The following is a 9,061-nucleotide window of genomic DNA, read 5'->3' on the forward strand; positions in this document are numbered from 1 at the left end:
ACCAGGAGCGGGAAAAGAAAAAAAAAAAAAAACCCAGGAAATTGAATGCAGAGGTATAATAGAAACACGTCACCACTTCTGCATTTACCACTCACTCCTGGTTTTGGCTTACCAAATACTGATGTAAAATACTGACCAAATACTGAACGTGGCCTGAAGTGCAGTTCCTCCATAAGAAGGCTGCTATCCCAGCCGCTGAGTACAGGTACAGCAGTTCCTCTATCTACTGAGCTAGCTGACAACGCGTTTCACATTTGTGCTGGAACTGCTGATTATTTCAGCTTCCTCCACCAAACCACAGCGTTAAGCCCCCGTCTCACTAAGCGAGATCGCTAGCGAGATCGCTGCTGAGTCACAAGATCTCGCTATGTGTGACACGTAGCAGCGATCAGGCCCCTGCTGTGAGATCGCTGGTCGTGTCGGAATGGCCTGGACCTTTTTTTGATCGTTGAGGTCCCGCTGGGTAGCACACATCGCTGTGTTTGACACCTTACCAACGACCTCGTTGACGACTCAGACACTGAATCGTCATAATAGCTCCCATGTGACATCGTTGTACAGGTCGCTGGTGAGATGTCAAACAGTGAGATCGCAGCAGCGATCGTTGGGAAGATCTCACTGTTTGACATCTCACCAGCGACCACATAGCGACGCAGCAACGATCCCTGACAGGTCGTATCGTTGTCGGGATCGCTTTAGCGTCGCTAAGTGTGACGGGGCCTTTTAGACAGCTCAGAATTTTAGGTTTCAGCCTCCTTTATAGTCGCTGGACTTTCACACAACTTGACCTCATTTGATAGTTAATGTTGGAGACAACTTGGACAATGTATGTATCAAAGAAATCACTGAACTCTATATTGAATTTATGAGTGCTGAATATTTCCAGGACTCTATTGATGAGACAAACCAGATACAAGACTGAGCCTGTTAGGCGAGAAGGCCTGTGTTCTTTTGTGTGATGTCCTTTGTTTTAGTGATAAGTCATCTACATACGAAAAGAATATTGGCCCTCCGACCTAATGGAGGATACAGGTGTACACTGGAAATCTCCAATGAATAACCTCTATCCTGTTTGTGACCTATCATTATCTACATATGTACATAGTTCCTGTGGGTTTCCGTTATAAGTCAGTGGTCCTGAGATAGACATCCTGTCTTCGGCCTATGGATATGTATAGTGATACACAATGGCTGTGGTGTTTGGGTGACAAACCATTGTTCTTTGAATGGACATCTTGGAGCCAGCCCAAATGGAGTTGAACCTGTCCTACACAAGAGCTTTCTTCCCATCTGCAGGAAGGTGATGATTACTGCAGCCAATGACATGTTCACATTGCCGGAAGATGATTGGACATTTGCCACAGAAGATACCGGAAGCAAGGATGGAGTCATGGCTCGTATGTGGGTGTGGATGTGTATTGGTTTAGTATATATGTAAGGATCAGTAATATATCTCTTCCATTCCCACATCCCAGGTTCCACTACCCTCTCCTATTACCTCTTCCCTTTAATTGTACCCTTGTCCCTTAGTTAGACTTCCCTTATGTATGTCATTGTAAATACCTGGTTTGTAATAAACCCCCTTTTAAAGATCCAGTAGTTCTTGTTAATTAGGCTGAGTTCACATTGTGTTCAGTGACTCCATTAAACGGACTAGGTTACACCGCGGCATAACGTAGTCCGTTAACGCCGCCATTGACTCCAATGTCGGACGCATCACTAGCGCATGCCCACAATGGGCGTGCGCTAGGGATGTGCCGTCATTGAGTGACGGACCCTGGGACGCGGGCTGCAGCGTTTCCGGGTCCGTCACTGCTAGCGCAGATAGAGCTAGCAGATGCTCTATCTGCGCTAGCGCGCTGCAAACGTCGGCACTTGCGTTACAGCAGCCCGTTATCGTATGTGTTGAACGGGCTGCTGCTAACGCAGTGTGAACCTAGCCTTAGTGTTAACTGGCACCCCAAAACTCAGCAGATTCTACAGTTAATATTCTACATGGATAATCAGCAAATCACAGAGTGTAAAAAATTACCAGTGACAAATCTCTCCCATCGTCCCTCCACCAGTAACAGTGCCGAGGAGATGCGTGACTGTCGCCTACTTATGATAATTCACATTTGTTAGAAGGGTCAATAAACCAATCACAGGTGATCTTTTAGAAAAGCTATGATGTAAGTGTACAATTTCTCTACAGCTCCCCCACAGGAGAAATGAGGCATTACACAATGCCAACTCAAAATCAATGTGTTGTGTGTTATGCAGGAGAGGGCTGGTCCTCCAGAACAAGAGACGCTCCTTTTAGCTGCTCTCTTTTTGTACAAGAAATAAAAAAATGGGAATAATGTCCTGGTGTATCAATTTAGAACTTTACCAAGCGTGTAGCCACAATCTGATCACTCATGGTGAGCAAATGGTTGCCAGATATTCCTTTATAATCATGAGGCCATGGCCGCAGAATAGCGAGAGGTGACTTTAGCCGCCCTATGCTCGCCCCATGACTGAAAGCAGGCGGCTCATGGGAGGAAATAAGTTCATTTTCTCCCAGTAGCTGAACTTACAATACTTCTGGTCACTGTACTTAAACAGTATCTACCTGCAAATTAACCCTAAATCTGCAGGTAAAAAGCACATTCCAAGGTGACAAACAATAATAGACCATAAAGGTTAACAATTAACGATGCACCTTTATGAATGCAAAACATCCCTTTATTATGGGCCATATGGCAGAACACAAGTCTCTATAGAAAACATACAAGTCACCTCACTGCTTTCACTTTCCATTGGACTTTACCCTCTGCTATGACCCCATTGTGCAAGGTTTCCCTCTGTGGCTGCCAGACACTGGCCACGGGCCAAACCTGCCGTATCCCAGCATTGTGCTGCGGGGTGCAACACAATTAGTCCACTAGATGACCACAGCCATCATGTATACGTCATTCTCCAATATACATCTATTCCTGCTAGCGATAGATGTGCGGAGATCAGCGGCTGTCAAACACGCAATGTGCCACTCATCGCCCTAGGGATAATGCTCCCCAATAATGATCACTAAACCAGGGGAAAACAACCTGCAGTACATCAGCCATTATAACACTACAACTCCCAGCATGGAATGACAGGTTGTAGTAGTCCAAACTGTCATCATACTACAACTCCCAGCATGCCTTAACAGTCTGTGCCGTCCAGTCTGTTGTGAAATTACAACTCCCAGAATACCCCGACAGCCTCCTGCTTTAGAGCAATATTAAAAAAAAAAAAGGGTCAGGCGCAACCTTAAAGGGGTTGTCCAAGTTTTAAAGTTTTTTTCCAGTATTGGCTATATCAACACTTTGCTCCCTGCGGCCGCAGCTCGATGCCCCCTCTTTCCATGTATTGTATGAAAGACGACAAACTCTTAAAGAAAATGTCAACCTGTGCAAACAATCAGATCACATTGTTCCATATCGGGCAGATGCTGGGAATGAAACAATATACACAGCCGGCATCAGTGTAACAGACCTTGCTCTGATCGCTGCTGTCAATCACTGCCAGTGGCATTTACATGGACTGGCTGTGATGGTGGGGCGCCGATGGGTTACTCCATAGGAGAACAACTCTTCCTCTAAAGACTGCAGTACTGACGAGGCTGAAGTTGGTTTCTTATTTGTTCAGGTTTTTTTTTTTTTAATAGGTTTAACGAAGAAAAAAAAAAAAAGCATCACAATAATAACATACAATGCAGCCAAGTGCCCCGACGTGAATACACTTAGCTACAAAAATGATAAAACTGGCACAAAAAAGGGCATCAAAGTGGGCACCGACGGGCGTTAATGAAAGGGTTAAATGACTTTGGGCCACTGATATCACACTGCAGACATATAGAACAATGAGCCCCACATCAAACCAAGGTCTCTCCAGCCTGGCCCAAATGTGTTCTGGGCATCAGAACTGGCATCAAAGTGGGCAGACAACTGATGCCAGTTCTGATGCCCAGAACCCATTTGGGCCAGGCTACAGGGACCTGGGTTTGATGCAGGGCATCACTATCTGTGTATTCATAGTGTGGAATCAGTGGCCCAAAGTCATTTAACCCCCTTAAAAACACCAGTTACTTATTCAAATGGCCAAAAATCAACTGTCTGCCCACTTTGATGCCAGTTCTTATGCCCAGAACCCATTAGGGCCAGGCTGGAGAGACCTGGATTTGATGTGGGGCGCCCTGTTCTATATGTCTTCAGTGTGATATCAGTGGCCCAAAGGCATTTAACCCTTTAACGCCCTTCTGTGCCCACTTTGATGCCCATTTTTGTTCCAGTTTTATAATTTTTGTAGCTGTTAAGTGTATTCACATCAGGGCACCTCACTGCATTGTATGTTATTATTGTGATTTTTTTTTTTGTTAAACCTATAAAATAAAAAAAATAAAAAATAAAAAAATTGCTAAATAAGAAACCAACTGCAGCCCTGTGCAGTACTGTGGTGTTACGTCATATAAATGATGAAATGTTCATATTCTCAAAGTCCCCCAAGTGGAGTAAGAAAAAAAAAAAAAAAGAAAAAGGGGAGGCGCGCTTTGGGAATAACCAGCTCCAGTGCCAGAAAAGTCAAAAAGTGTAATTACGGGTCAGATATATTATGTTTTTACATTTTTAAGAAATTATTTTTAACCACTAAAATACAAAACAAAAACCTATAAGAGTTTGGTATCACTGCAGTCAGACTTATCTGGAGAATCATGTTATCACATTTTTTACTGCACAATGAATGCTGCTAAAAACCAAACACCACAATGGTGAAATAGTGTTTTTTTCCCCTCACTTGGGGGCCTAGCCCACAGCACGGCGGCCTAGATCGCAGCGCGGCGGCCTAGATCGCAGCGCGGCGGCCTAGATCGCAGCGCGGCGGCCTAGATCGCAGCGCGGGGGCCTAGATCGCAGCGCGGGGGCCTAGATCGCAGCGCGGGGGCCTAGATCGCAGCGCGGGGGCCTAGATCGCTGCACGGGGGCCTAGATCGCAGCGCGGAGGCCTAGATCGCAGCGCGGAGGCCTAGATCGCAGCGCGGGGGCCTAGATCGCAGCACGGAGGCCTAGATCGCTGCACGGAGGCCTAGCCCAGCAGTACATAAAACCCGCCAGCACTGGGGAAATATCACTGATGCAATCTCCTGATTATTTCAAAACTCCCTCCTGAGCCCGAGCAGCGCTCACATGACACAGTGCTGCTGTCCCCACCACCACATTCCCACCGTCTGCCCCCCACCACTACTACTATCTGCCCCCCACCACCACTACTATCTGCCCCCCACCACCACTACTATCTGCCCCCCACCACCACTACTATCTGCCCCCCACCACCACTACTATCTGCCCCCCACCACCACTACTATCTGCCCCCCACCACCACTACTATCTGCCCCCCACCACCACTACTATCTGCCCCCCACCACCACTACTATCTGCCCCCCACCACCACTACTATCTGCCCCCCACCACCACTACTATCTGCCCCCCACCACCACTACTATCTGCCCCCCACCACCACTACTATCTGCCCCCCACCACCACTACTATCTGCCCCCCACCACCACTACTATCTGCCCCCCACCACCACTACTATCTGCCCCCCACCACCACTACTATCTGCCCCCCACCACCACTACTATCTGCCCCCCACCACCACTACTATCTGCCCCCCACCACCACTATCTGCTCCCCACCACCACTACTATCTGCCCCCCACCACCACTATCTGCTCCCCACCATCACATCTACCCCCCACCACTACATTCCCACCGTCTGCCCACCACCACTATCTGCCCCCCATCACCACCACTATCTGCCCCCCACCACTACTACTATCTGCCCCCCACCACTACTACTATCTGCCCCCCACCACCACTATCTGCTCCCCACCATCACATCTACCCCCCACCACCACTATCTGCCCCCCATCACCACCACTATCTGCCCCCACCACCACTACTATCTGCCCCCCACCACCACTATCTGCTCCCCACCACCACTATCTGCCCCCCACCACCACTATCTGCTCCCCACCATCACATCTACCCCCCACCACCACTATCTGCCCCCCATCACCACCACTATCTGCCCCCACCACCACTACTATCTGCCCCCCACCACCACTACTATCTGCCCCCCACCACATCTACCCCCCACCACTACATTCCCACCGTCTGCCCACCACCACTATCTGCCCCCCATCACCACCACTATCTGCCCCCACCACCACTATCTGCCCCCACCACCACTACTATCTGCCCCCCACCACCACTACTATCTGCCCCCCACCACTACTACTATCTGCCCCCCACCACCACTACTATCTGCCCCCCACCACCACTATCTGCTCCCCACCATCACATCTACCCCCCACCACTACATTCCCACCGTCTGCCCACCACCACTATCTGCCCCCCATCACCACCACTATCTGCCCCCCACCACTACTACTATCTGCCCCCCACCACTACTACTATCTGCCCCCCACCACCACTATCTGCTCCCCACCATCACATCTACCCCCCACCACCACTACTATCTGCCCCCCACCACCACTATCTGCTCCCCACCACCACTATCTGCCCCCCACCACCACTATCTGCTCCCCACCATCACATCTACCCCCCACCACCACTATCTGCCCCCCATCACCACCACTATCTGCCCCCACCACCACTACTATCTGCCCCCCACCACCACTACTATCTGCCCCCCACCACCACTACTATCTGCCCCCCACCACCACATCTACCCCCCACCACTACATTCCCACCGTCTGCCCACCACCACTATCTGCCCCCCATCACCACCACTATCTGCCCCCACCACCACTATCTGCCCCCACCACCACTACTATCTGCCCCCTACCCCCACATTCCCACCATCTGCCCCCCACACAATTGTGTGAGCCGTCCCCCCCGGCCCGTACCTGCAATGGCTCAGGCTGTACGGTGCAGATACACACAGGGCGTTATTACATGCCAGCACTCTCCAGCTGCTTCCTCCCTGCACTGAGCACAGATCACGCTCACTTCCGCAGGTGACTCTTTGTCACAGCGCGGCATCATGGGAAATGTAGTTGCGTCCGGTAATTGCGCACAACGTGCGCGCCCCCTGCCGGTGAGCCGTGTATCTGCAGCGCATTTACATCAGCAGGCGCTGCACAGAGGAACACAACCTGGAATTAAAGGGGAACTCCTCGGTGATGGAAGGTGCCAGAGATGTGCCCGGGCTTCATGACTGCTGGGTCTGATCATTTTGAGGTCGTCTAGTGATCCTTAGGGTGTGTGCACACAGTGCTTCTTTGCAGAAATTAGTTTTTGCAGGAGAAACGCTGTGTACATTTTCTAGTTTACTCTTTGTTATGTTTTTTTTTTTTTTGATGCATTCAATAAGATGGACGAAAAAGCATCATAGATGTTGAAATAATGGACACGCTGCTGGTTAAAAAAAAAAAAACCTCAACTCAAAAGACACAAGGAAAAACCCTGACTGTGTGAACGAGATTGTGGGAACCTACTTGTTGCTGCGCTTTATTCTGCATGAAAAACGCGGCACAAATGCTCCATGTGAACACGATCCGACACCGAAAAACAGCAATTCTGGAGCCTTGTTGTAATTTTACGTCAGTGCTGAATGTGCTCCAGGGCTTTTACTTCATTTTGGATGGTGAAAAAAAGAGACGGAATCACATCTGTGTTTGTAAATGCTTTTATTACATTGCTTCTTATTTTCCTTTCCGTTCTCCTGAGGGACTTGAGTTGATTATGATCTTTTAATCGCCCGTACTATGTGCTGCAGAGCTTCAGTGTCATGGTCCGGACTGTCCGTGGGACCCCCGGCCTCAGCTGTCAGTCTCCTGTCTGACTGTGAGGCCGCCAAAGGGTTATACAGGGAGAGCGGGGTTTGTAGGTTTCTTACTATGGGCCTAAAAAGTAACCGGCAGATGCCTGCTCTACAGAGAGGTCACCGGCCGCTTGTGCCAGCGATTCAGCGGCTCCACGCCAGCAGAGCAGATCTTCTTCTTCCACTCTGCTAACAGGGCGTCACTGCCGATGTCTCGCTGATTGTCAGTCACATCCGTCAGCATGGCACAGGGGAAGAGAAGATGCCGACATGACAACAGCGGACGCTGCGGAATCACCGGCAGGAGCGGTCTGTGACCACTGTGTACCAGCAGGCAGGTGAGAGCCGCGACCTATCCGTCAGCTCCTAGGCCCGTAGGAAAATAAATAGTCCTGGCTTACCTCTCCAAGTTTGTGTCAGGAGACCCATGGCCGGACTTTGTATTGTGGGCCATATAATGTACATTGTGGTCCGTACACTGTGGTCCGTGCATTGTGGTCCGTGCATTGTGGTCCGTGCATTGTGGTCCGTGCATTGTGCCTTGTGGTCCGTGCATTGTGGTCTTTGCACCACGGTCCGTGCATTGTGGTCCGTGCATTGTGGTCAGTGCATTGTGGTCCGTACACTGTGGTCCGTGCATTGTGGTCCGTACACTGTGGTCCGTGCATTGTGGTCCGTACACTGTGGTCCGTGCATTGTGGTCCGTACACTGTGGTCCGTGCATTGTGGTCCTTACACTGTGGTCCGTGCATTGTGGTCCGTACACTGTGGTCCGTGCATTGTGGTCCTTACACTGTGGTCCGTGCATTGTGGTCCGTACACTGTGGTCCGTGCATTGTGGTATTTACACTGTGGTCCGTGCATTGTGGACCGTACACTGTGGTCCGTGCATTGTGGTCCGTACACTGTGGTCTGTGCATTGTGGTCCGTACACTGTGGTCCATGCATTGTGGTCCGTACACTGTGGTCCGTGCATTGTGGTCTGTGCATTGTGCCTTGTGGTCTGTGAATTGTGGTCTTTGCACTATGGTCTGTGCATTGTGGTCCCTGCACTATGGTCGGTGCATTGTGGTCCGTGCATTGTGGTCCGTACACTGTGGTCCGTGCATTGTGGTTCGTCCATTGTGGTCTGTACACTGTGGTCCGTACACTGTGGTCCGTGTATTGTGGTCCGTACACTGTGGTCTGTGCATTGTGGTCCTTACACTGTGGTC

At 50.0% G+C, this 9,061-nt stretch overlaps 1 protein-coding gene across 1 annotated transcript in view; it reads right to left on the minus strand.

Annotated features, from left to right (window-relative positions):
* VAMP7 (vesicle associated membrane protein 7) overlaps positions 1-7,154 on the minus strand; it is a 28,194-nt gene extending 21,040 nt beyond the window's left edge. Inside the window, exon 1 of the mRNA XM_077285436.1 lies at positions 6,931-7,154. The gene's annotated coding sequence lies outside the window, so the exon portion shown is untranslated. The remainder of the gene's footprint in view (positions 1-6,930) is intronic.
* Positions 7,155-9,061: the final 1,907 nt, after the last annotated feature.

Source organism: Ranitomeya variabilis, chromosome 2, assembly GCF_051348905.1.
Source record: "Ranitomeya variabilis isolate aRanVar5 chromosome 2, aRanVar5.hap1, whole genome shotgun sequence".
In the NCBI taxonomy this organism is placed as follows: Eukaryota; Metazoa; Chordata; class Amphibia; order Anura; family Dendrobatidae; genus Ranitomeya; species Ranitomeya variabilis.